Below are 12,098 nucleotides of genomic sequence, written 5' to 3' on the forward strand. Positions count from 1 at the left end.
CACAAATGCGCATTTCGGCTTTAGAAGCGGCAAGTCAACTGGAACTGCAGTGCTGACATGGAAATCATATATAGTTCATCACATTGTAAAAGCTAATTCAAATTAGGTATATTTTTTTAGATTTCAGCAAGGCATTTGGTTCTCTTGACCAGAGTATTCTTTCGGACAAACTAAAATCATATGGCATTCGTGGTATTTGCAAATCTCTGCTTCCATCTTACCTTTAAAAACGATGCCAGGGTGCACACATTAACCAATACATGTAGCTCGTGGTTCTTTTTGTTTCACCTACAGTGTGCCGCGACGGAGTATTCTGTGTCCCCTAATGTTCAGTGTTTATATCAATGATATTTTAACAATAGAAACAATAGCTAAATAAGTAATATACGCAAATAATTCAACGATGCTTACCTCTGATGTTAACTTGCATCATTTAATATTCAACGCTAACGACGTGCTTTCGGAGATTTTCTTAAGATCAATGCAAATAATACTGAAGCTGTTATATTTCGCGCTAAAAGATAATATAGCCAATATTCAGCAGCCTTTTATTCTTTATTCACAGCAAATAGACATCGTTGATATATACGCATAAAATACTTGTGGGTTTACTTTTCATTGCAGTTAAGTGTAGATGCCCGCGTTGATTACGTTTGTAGAAAAATCTCATCTGTAACAGGAGTCGTGTCTCACTGCCGTAATTTGTTGCCGCTCAGGCCTAAACTTCAAATATATCACGCGTTGTTTAACTCACATTTAAATTAGCATACGTTGATGTGGGGCAAATCAACAAAAACAAACATAAAGAACATTCTTACTCTCAAAAAAAAGAAAAAAAGATAATCCGCTATATTGGAAAAATTGAACGTTTGGGAAGCACCTGCGAAGCACCTGAAGGATTCTTATAACACGGATTAACATCACTTACCCATATCATTTGTTGAACACGCTCTACTTTTCCAACAGAGAATCCTCGAACTTCATTACAGGCTTATCATGTCTAAGCGTCCTGGTATTGCAGCAACTACAAGAAACACTTATATATGGTCTGTACCTCGGGTTTTACAACCTATAAATATCACACTTTGCATACAACACCCCAACAACACAAAACATATAATAAATCAAAACCGGTGGGAGTAAAACACAGTTACGTGCATACTTTTCTTCTATCGTGTGCTAGAAAAGGGCTAAGCATTGTGGGTCACACACATACTCTTAGGACAAAGGAATGACAATGCACTAGTGCAATCACGGAAGAATTCATTGCACCTTTTATACACCAGTCTACAGCCAGCCGAATTATTACAGATAGAGCATGCCGATTGGCGCGTGAGAAATCGAGGAATCCCGACTCACCGCGACCGGATAGCGAGCGAATATGTTGGCCCCCATCCTGGACACCAATGCCTAATCGTTCGTGCGGGCCTTCACGCGAGCGGTGGCGCGTTCGAGCGATCGTGTTTGTGCATTCCGGTGTCGTGTTCTTGAGCCTTTCTCGGGACGGTCCCGCGACGCCGGTCCGCGCACGCGCGGAAGGTTGGCGCCGCTTGACGAACTCAAGCCCAAGAGGAAGAGCCTCCTCCTTGTCGCGCCCGACTAACCTCGCCATTAGGCGGTGTTGGCAGCGCAACCTTCGCGTCATTTCTCGTAATATGCTGCAACCACACCAATCACCGCTGAGCTGCGGGAAGAAGCCGGATTACAGGAGACGCGAGAGCCATGCGGGGAAAACAATATCAAGGAATTCGTGAGAGACCGAGCATCCTTATAGTATGTATAAATTATATCGACTGTACGGTTTGCAAAGTATTCATTTAATTTTTTTTCGTACATTTTCAGTGTATTTGGCGGACTGGTAAATATGCCGTACTTGTTATTTGCATGTGCATTTTCTTATCCATTGTAATTTAAAGTGTACTTGTGCGATTTGTGAACCTGTGCACCTTGTACAGCTGCTGCCATGTAACGGTCACCTGGGCCCTGTTAAGAAGTTTTCACAGCTTCTAGCCCAGCGTAATAATAGCCCAACGTCTGGTAATAAATTTGAATTTGAGTTTTCAGCGTAGAATACCGTGTTTACATCCATTTGCGATGACGTAGCTGTGCCGGCAGTCGAGAATATATTTGTGCTAACTTTGAGAACTCAAGGCAAACTGTTGGCAAACAATAACTTGGTTTTTGAAGATAACTTGGCTTGCTAATAGCTTCTGACTACCTACGGCGAGCCGTAAAAGGTGAAATGATTCGCTGCCCACACGTTCCAGGCCTCGTCGCGATAGACACTATATTCGGCTGGACCATCCAAGGACCAGCCTGTTAAAATGTTCTTTTGGACTAAGTCACTCCGCTCATGAGCAGCGACTGACGAGTAGACGCTATACAAGAATCCACAGCAGAAATACTGTATCTTTGTAGAAAATGGAGTCTATGGGCATCGCTAACTCGAGCGAATGTCCGTCTGATAAGAACCTCGTACAGTTCAAGGAGACGGTCAAAGAGCCCAGCGGCAGGTGCACAGTGGCGATGCCGTGGAAAGACAATCGGAAACATCTTTTTGACGACAATCGTAATTCAGCTGCCAACCGTCTTGAAAAGCTAATCAGAAGGCTTTCCCACGATGATGGTCTGACAGAAAACTATGACAGGAGAAGGAAATACTTGTAGTGGGTGCGCGCCAAAATTTCGCTCGACGTGACCTCTGCCTACGACGGACTATATTACATGCCACATGGCAAAATTATGCAATGAGACTTTTTGACGACGAAGATGCGAGTTGTGTTCGACCCATCATCGCACGTGAAAGGATATCTTTCCCTGAAGGAGTGGTTGAAAAAGTGACGAACCTAATAAAAGACATTCTTACATTTTCCCCTGGTTTTGATGGTTAACAATAGCCGTAAATACCGGCAACGATGACAAAGAATGACTAGCAGGATGGACAAGTTCAGCAGACGTCCTGGGTATGCCATCGAATACGAAATACGACCTCTTGGAACGTTCTACCACGGCCGCTGGATAGAACGCACACAGCCGGTGGTTCTACACTGTCAACCATGTGGTTTCTAGCTTCAGTCACAAAGACCACGAAGCACACTTTACTAAGTACATCAGCAAACTTATTCGATATCCGCTTGGCATTCTCTGCCCTGTTACTGCAACTTGCAGGCTTAAGACATTGGTAGTTGGGAATCACATGGGATGCTGACTGAAGGAACTGGAAGTGACCTTCACGGAGTAATGCACTGAAGTTGCTTAGCGCAGGACGACCAAAGAATCAAGATGCGTCACGTGGCTAAACTCGGAGGAGAAAACACAGGTTAAGAGTTGAGGACTCTACGCCTACAAGTGAAGGCCAGGTCCAACTCCCACATTTTGACTTATGCATATATGCATAAGTGCTTGTGATTATAATCACAAGCACGAGAACTGCTCTAAATATGCCCAGCCCATTTTGTGGTTGGGAATTCAGTCCTCACCAATCCTGACCTCGCTTCCTGCTAGCCACTGAACTGGCCGCAGGCTACTCACAGAGGTCATATCCGAGTGCTTCAGCCCCATCAAATGCTTATTGATCACCCGTGGAAACGATGGCAAGGATGGAAAAACGAATGTCTCCTGGAATTGCGACATCTGTATCAGTACTCACAAAGATCCAACCAAAGTGGGCTATTGGACGACGTCGGTTTACTGGAAGACGAGAGAAAGAACCGACGTTTCTGTCCCCTGACGCGAGTATTCCAATTATGTCCCGGCTACGATGGATAGGTGCGGGCTTGCTCCATCGAAACCCAAGACGGAAGAGTACTTAAAAGGCCCGTTGAAGTCGCGCATCACCTAGAAATGCCCACTGCTTCTTGGGAGGGGCAGAATATAGAAAAAGGCGAAGTTGCGCGCGGCCAGAAAGCGTTGGCAAAGAAGGAAAGATGACGTTGGAATATGTAGGCGATGCGCCATGGCTGCCGTCTGGGTTTTTCCAACTCGTTGCAGTCTAAGCCTCTTACTTGGCTTTATACCACTGTAAGCCGTTGGTTTCATGTTGAATTTCCGAACAGGGACGATTTTTGTTCTGTGTTTCTTCTGTGACACTTCATAGAGTAAGGTGGCTTACAGATTTGCCCTTTCAGTGGGCTGAGACAAAAATCGAATAACAGAATCCATGTCACACATGCAATCTGATAATACAAGGTTCGGCGCAACAGATAGAATGAACGCTAGCATTCGCGTAAGTTCTGAATCATGCAGGAGCGTCTTGCGCTGAGCCATAACGTATAATATTTGTTATCCGGCGAACAGCGGTCACCGGAGAATAATAAACAAGCACACGTGTCAATAAGTTCAGGAGAGCTGAAATGACTCTGGAAGACAATTTGAGATGATGACGTCCAATACCAGGCCGCTATCTGTATCACACGGAAATGTATTTGCGAAGGTATGAGTCCTACTCTTAAGCCACCAGAGATGTGTTCGTTGGACACCTTTATAGTAGTATGCACATTTTTTCGCAGTTGCCTTCACCTAAAAAGATCACGTTCTCGTGACGCCTGCGACATGAAGGACGTTCCACGTCCGCCGCCAAGGTCTGTGAGTGGTGGCGCTGGCTAACACTCCCAGGGTTCTACTAGCCCACATAAATACCCAAGAAAGTGGATGGGAAAACAACGCCGCGGTAGCTCAATTGGTAGAGCATCGCAAGCGAAAGATATCGTCTGCTGGTGATGTTAACCTTGCGCTGCGAACTTTTCAACCTGATTACGAGGTGTGTATTAGCCAAGCATGTGTTGCTTCCGCTGGATGCTTTTTGTTAGTCAGAAAGCAGTTAAATCATTCTTCATTGTCGCTGCGTGTTGATGGGGAAGGCCGCCTTATATACTGTGACCTTACTTTTCATTCCCGTAATTGGCGATTTATTTGCGTTTATGCTCCCTCAAAAGTGAGTGACAGGAAGGCTTTCTTCCTCTCACTTGCTCCGCTCCTAGATACTGACAGAGATTTCGTACTGTTGGGCGACTTCAACTGTGTTTGTCATTCCAGAGACCACTCATACCTAACTAATCGTTATGATGCAAGTGCTACTTCCCTGCATCAGTTAACGGAAGATCACAATCTAATAGACGTGGGCGCCTACACACCATCTTGGGTGCGGTTCACGCACTTTCAAGGCGTCTCGCATGCTCGACTTGATCGTGTGTATGTTTCGACGAATCTCTGGTCTAACATTCACAACTACGCCGTGAAGCCTGTATTTTTCACAGACCACTGTTTAGTAGCTGTTTCATGGGGTCCCCGAAAATTTCGCCGGTTTTCTCCAAACTGGGAACTGTGGAAACTTAATACACAACTTTTGCGAGAGGAAAGTTTTGTAAACAAAGTGAAAGAATTATGGCTAGAAATAACACAACGTCAACAGCTTCCTTTGTTTGCTCAATGGGAAATGTTCAAAAATAGAGTAAGAAATGAGGCGATTGCCATTTCATGTGAGCAGCCTCAAAGAAAAAAAGCTGAAATGCATTACCTTCATGATCTACTTCCCAAGCTGCACGCTTTCGAAAGCCAGGAACCAGGGTTGTATAGAGATGAAATAAACACAGTTCGCGCACAAATACAGAAATATGAGACGGAAGTGTACAAAGGAGCAACGGTGCGTTCACGCACAACTCGCTTCACAGAGGAACAGCCCACAAAAAGGGCTCTCGGTGATGAAAAGCGATACGCGCTTTCCAAGCAAATATTGGAAATTGAGTCTGGTGGGTCTATATACACAGACACGTCGCAAATAACAAGCCTTTTGAAGCTCACTATAAAGATCTTTTCGCTGCAGTTAAGCCTCAGAATGGATACGAAGAAAACGCTGATCAGTTTATTTCGCTTATGCCACACTTAGAAGAAGATGATCGACTCAGCGTTGATGGGCCAATAAATCAAGAATAAATTAATTTTGCCGTCGAAACGCTGCAGAAGAACAAGACGCCTGGTCCTGATCGCCTTAGTGCTGAATTTTATATAAGATTTCAGGAATTCCTGGGTCCTTTTCTGGAGCAGCTTTTCGAGGAAGCCTATCTATATGGTGAGCTACCTCCATCTTTCTATCAGGGCCACACCACCTTAATACCAAAAAGCACTGATGATGAAACAATAAAGAGAGTAAGCGGACATAGGCCGATATCGTTATGTAACGTGGATTACAAAATATTTGCAAAAATACTGACAAATACATTGCAGACAGTCATTACTAAATTAGTACGTGATCATCAAACATGCGGAATTCGAGGCCGCTCTATACAGACAAATGTTCATATCGCACGTTCAGTCCTTGAGTGCATAGAGGGTAGTACAGATCAAGTAGCTCTTCTCCAGATTGACCTCGCCAAAGCCTTTGATAAGGTTCAACACGAATTTTTGTTCCAACTACTGCGACATCTTCAGTTAGGGGATGTATTATACAATGGTATAACACTTTGTTATAAACATTGCCCTACAAAGTTGATTGTGAACAGTACCCTCTCAGATATAACACAAGTACAGTCATCCATTCGTCAAGGTTGTCCGCTCTGGCCTTTACTCTTCGCCATATATTAGAACCGCTTTGCTTAAGCGTGCTTTGCGACTCGAGCATTAAAGGATACATGTATGCCGATGAGGAAATTAAAGTGCTAGCTTATGCGGATGACATTGCCTTCTTTTTCGTCGATAAGCCAAGCATTACCAAGGCAATAAACGCTACCCTGCGTTTCTGTGAGACTGCAGGAGCTACTGTAAATTTTGACAAAAGTACAGGCTTTTGGCTAGGCATGTGGGCGCTCACTCCCTCTGTATTCGCGAATATTCATTGGAATCAGTCTCCGTTGCGATATCTTGGAGTACCTCTCGATAACTTCCGTAATAGTGGACCTCATTGGACGTCCACGATAACCACTATCCATCGAAAGGTGACAACCTGGCAAGGACGTGATCTCTCCATTTATGCGAGAGCTAAGGCATGCAATACATTTCTCGCTTCTAAGCTTCTTTATGTTCTGCAGGTCTTGCACTGCTCACGTGTCCATGTCCAGGCATTTCAAAGAATATTTGCATGTTTTATTTGGCATTCATCATGGGAAGCCATGAGAAGGGACAACCTTTTTCTCCCGCTTGAAAAGGGAGGCCTGGGTCTTGTGCATTTGTTTGTGCGACAATTGGTCATGCGCTTATTTTACCTTAAAAATGCCCGTCATCCATTCCTTCTCGCAGTTAATCGAGCACGTCTTGGGTCACACCTCCCTTTTCTTTTTGTCACGACAAACTTTGCTCAAGAACTACCGTTATGGGGCTTCTTAAAGGAACTTGTCGACACTATTTCATTCTTAAAAGCCAGATTCAACCTTGAATATTTGTTTACCGTTAATCGCACGTCGCTCAATGTTGCACTTGTAGATAACCTTTTCCCTGAACCTCTGTACCGAAAGCCGTATCTGTCTTTATTTGGTCAAGATGTTCTTTGCCGTGTCCGTAGAATGTGCATTGCGCCAGCACCGAAAACGTTTTTCTTCAAGCTGCACACCTCCACACTGCCAGTTAAAATGTGGCTTCCGGAAAAAGGACTGTATTTACCCTAGAATACAAATTGTAGGCTTTGCAATCAACCCGAGACAATAGAACATTGCTTTATACTTTGTCGTGACGCATTTATTTTTTAGGACATTTTACAAAGAACTATCAAAAAAGACTTTCCTCTCACTTGCTATGGTATCCGGTTCCTTCCTTTCAAAAAGACAGCCAGTAATACACCATATGATTTGTTTATGTTATTAGGACTTTATTCATTGTGGAGAAGTCGAATGTTCGACAGACATGCCGAGCCACCTCGCTCGACAAGGTCTATCTTCCGAGAAGAGACTGCTCAAGTCCGTAGTGTGGTGGCTACATATGATCCCGTCCCCGAATGGATTTCGCGTCTGGACGCTTGTGTCTAACTGTCATTGGATTGTATACTATCTGTGAATTTGTTTCTCTTGTATGTTCATATGTAATGTAACTGCATTGGTTTGACAGTACCGATAATTCCATGCAATAAAGAAAAAAAAACGCCGCGGTAGCTCAATTAGTAGAGCACCGCACGCGAAATGCGAAGGTTGTGGGTTCGGTTCCCACCTGCGGCAAGTTGTTTTTTCATTCACTTTAATTTCCAATAACTTATCGTTTGTTTATTTCATTTGTTAAGCACAAGTAATTTCCCCTATGTTGTCCTTGGTGTCGGTGTTTGTTGGCTTCTTATGATATGACAAGTACAGCATAACGTTTTAACTCCTTGGACGGTGTTCTAAGCAAACGCAGATGCGACACGCGGGTGGCGCCAACATTTTAGGCACCTGAGTGGCATAAAACAAGCCTCATATATGCGGTAACATAGATAGCGGCAAATGCATTGCGTGTTTTTGTAAAAAAAAATTGATTTTTTACATATGTTTTTCAAGAGTACTTCCACTTGGGGCTGTTCGTCTTCCGGTATGACCTGGGATGCAGGAGCATTTTAAATAGTCGCTATTTTCCTTTCTCTATTGCTTCGCAATAAATTTCAAATCAAAGATATAAAGGTTTTTGCTTGCTGGATATGAAAAGATTGTCACGACGTTTTGAGAATGCGTGTTTATATTGATACGTCATCGCTAGATTGCACAGCGTGCGCAGTGAGAAAGAGAAATCTTTAAGATAACACAAAGTGTTTTGCCTTGCTGTTTGAGACAAGAGCTGGTCTAAAGCAAAAATGTGAAAAACGAGAAAAAGAAAAAGAAAAGATACCGGAGCAAATTTTCGGAACAGGAGGAGGCATGTATCTGCTGCAGCGTGAAGCGCTAGAAAGGAGGCAACGCTCACGGCATACGTTTCGGCGCTGTCAATACGGTTTGCCGCTACAATTCTTCAATACTGACAGCGTTAACCTCGACATTCATCGTGAGATGGAGTGTGCCGGAATGTTTTTTTTTACTGTTTTACAGAATTGCCTTAAAAAACGTAGCTAGTTGCCTTTAATGGTAGATAGCATCACCAAATCAGCGCATCACATAATATATGGCTCCGAAATATTATCCGTTCAAGCATATAAATACCTCGACATGAACATTTCAAGCAGGCTAATTTGGGTCCTGTAACAAAAAACTAATCCAAAATGCTTTTATTACCATCCTCTGACGTCAAATGTACGTAACCTCCGGCGCTAACCCGCAGCGTCACTTGGCAGTCACTTTTGTCTGCTTTCAAAGCGAATGGGATTGCGTACATTGAGTCTCATTGGCTGACAAGAGGCGAGGAGCACGCTTAAGTGCGTAGGGTTTCGATGGGGCCGAGCCAGCGGAGTGAAAATACATAACTGGAAGAGGGGTGTAGTTCCTCTCTGCGCGATTGGTCCGCTTCCCCTTACTTAGCTCGCGGTGGCTGGTCGAAAATCGCGGCGACGTGCAACGGAAGATAAGAATGCCCTAAATCGGATCCTCAGCAGAAAAGTGCTGGCAGAGCGATGTCGTATACGTGCCGAAAGGGCGCCATAACGTCGCAGTTACGTGAACATATTTACAATATGCAAATAAATCCATGCTCTCAGGCAGCTGCGTGTAGCCAGTGCCTGAGTGATCGGCGGGCAGGCATCTTCTATTTCTTTCGTTATGGGGCAGCCTGTGTTGTTCAGAAAAAAACTATTTTTCTCGACATATTGATGCATCTTTAGGGCGTGCATGTCACTTTTACGCGTGGGCTTTAGCAGTCTGGTCACGTCGCGTGACATATAGGCAAAGTGGGCGCAGCCCCAAAACGTTTGACGGATAACAGAGGGCTAATGGCGAAAAGACGCCGAATCAGAAATAATTATCTTTTTTGTGCGGTCTAATCATGCATAATCACTATGTGCGCGTCATACGCGATGGGAATCTATGGCGGTTTTCGTGACGTTACATGAAAGCCAGGCGAAGTGGGGTAGGCCGGGAAATGTTTTGACCAATCATGGAGGACTGCTTGCAAAATTAGAATAGAATTGTTTAAAAACGAAACTGTGGGGTTTTACATGTAAAAACCACTTTCGGATTATGAGGCACGCCGTAGTGGGGGACAACGGAAATCTGGACTACCTGGGTTCCTTTAACGCGCACCTCAATCTAAGTACACGGGTGTTTTCGCCCCCATCGAATAGAGACTGCCGTGGCCGGGATTCGATCCCGCGACCTCAGGCTTAGCAGTCTAATACCATAGCCACTGAGCAATCACTGAGGGTGATAGAAACGTTTGAAACAGCTTTACGGTACAGCACCCTTGGTTACATCATCGCTATCCTCTGTTGGCAACCGCAAATATAAATATTTCTGATAATAATGCTAAGCACATGCTTAGTTTCGTCGTAATCTTTTATGGTTCCTCACTTTTCTAAACGCCTCTTTTCTAATATAATTGCTAGTTATAATCTAGAGTATGCATGTTACGAATTACAACGAATTATACTGAGACTGTGCATAGAATGGACCATGTGTGTATGTCTGTGATTCATGCCAGAGGCAGCAATTTGAAATCGAAACATAGAGGTGAAATGTTAGCCGAGAGCCCTGGTTTATTGGCTGTATAACGATATTTGGCCCTGTACTCTTGATCAGAACGATATATGGAGAACAGCTGGACGATCGTGTCATGGGCCCTTTGAATAACCTACTTTTGAATTTTGCCTAGTCGACAAACGACACAGGCACTTTGTTCCAAGCCGACGAGGTGTGCCAGAAGCCCTCACATTGTCTCCCCTCCTTAGAGAGCAGCCAGCCTGGCCGCAAAACATAGGATAAGCGATTGACCAGTGACCCGTTTGATCGTCCACATGGGATCGATTAATCGGCCCCTGCGATCGTCCACATGTACCCTTTGGACGATCGCAGCGTTGTGGCGACAGCGTTAATGTGTGATTGAGAGAAACAAAGATTGCCCTGTCCAGTTCACCGTGCTCCCACTTAGGGGAGCGTTGCGAAAAGTGTGGTAGTACTCTTCCTTTCTGTCTCATTCTCGTAGTGGTACTGCAAATGCTTTCTGCAACTGATACTGTACTAACGCTGCCCCCCCCCCCCCCCCCCCCCGCGACACATAAAAACGCGCTTGCTATCGCGGTCACCACTTGCACTGTCGGCAAAGCGAAGCCTTTTCGCAAGCCTATAGCGAGTTCTGATGGAATAATTTGCATGACTTTCTGTTATGACATAATGATGCCACAAAATTACAAGACACTATTCTTCTCGCTCTAGCTTCTCGCCCTCGCACCCCCAGCAACTCACGCCACCGCCAACCCCGCGCGGGTCGGGCATGCGCTGTCGATGCATGGACGACACGTCCCCGGCTTGAACCTGCAACCAGTGTCTGTATAATTGCTTTTTTTCATGGGCACTGCTATATTGCGTAGGCAGTGGCGTTATCCATGAACTGCCTGCTTTTGTCGCGATTCTTGTTTAGGTGAATGTTCAGTTTGTATGCCAGACATAACGCTAGGCGGCCGTTGCTCTTGCTTGTTTTCAGGATCGCATGGTCTACTTCGAATCACCTGGCGTCTTGTACGTCGGAAACGGTTCTGTTAGGCCTACTGAAGTGATTTAACTCAGTGTGGCCTGATTTTCAACTGTTGGAGAGCTGGACGGAGCACCCGTCGCGATGTGTGAGCGGGTGTTTGAATGTACTGTCAATCTCGGAGATCAGTTTAGTATTTTTCAAAAATAGTTTCACAAGATCGTCCTTATTGCACCATTCCCCTTGTAGTTCTAAGCTGTGGTTTAGAGCAATGAGTAGTTAAGAAACATACTTGGTGATATAGTAACAGCGTAGTTATCGCTCTGCTACGGAATAAATTTTGCTGTTTACTCTGACAAGGTTAAAATTGTTATCTGTAGAGACTATGCCTGACTACCTCGTTCGCTGGGCGTCTTTTTTTTGCTCACGAATAAAACAGTTTTGTTAAATAGTTTGAGCATGCCATAAGGCATGAATAGCACTTGTTTATAGTGGTCAAGTGGCCGGCCGTGGATAGTTCAAGCGCCCGAAGCAGCTTCTTAGTAGCAAATGCTGCAGTATAGAGCTGTTGGGTCTCAGCACATAAACAGAACATG

The 12,098-nt window shown here is 44.5% G+C and overlaps 1 protein-coding gene and 1 pseudogene across 2 annotated transcripts in view; one reads left to right on the forward strand and one right to left on the reverse strand.

Moving 5' to 3' along the window:
* The window catches only part of LOC126529608 (putative protein kinase C delta type homolog), a 647,502-nt gene that overhangs the window by 428,069 nt on the left and 207,335 nt on the right, over nucleotides 1-12,098 (reverse strand). The gene's annotated exons all lie outside the window — the stretch shown is intronic.
* LOC126529609 (uncharacterized) lies at nucleotides 6,792-8,052 on the forward strand (annotated as a pseudogene).

Source organism: Dermacentor andersoni, chromosome 9 (genome assembly GCF_023375885.2).
Source record: "Dermacentor andersoni chromosome 9, qqDerAnde1_hic_scaffold, whole genome shotgun sequence".
NCBI lineage: Eukaryota > Metazoa > Arthropoda > Arachnida > Ixodida > Ixodidae > Dermacentor > Dermacentor andersoni.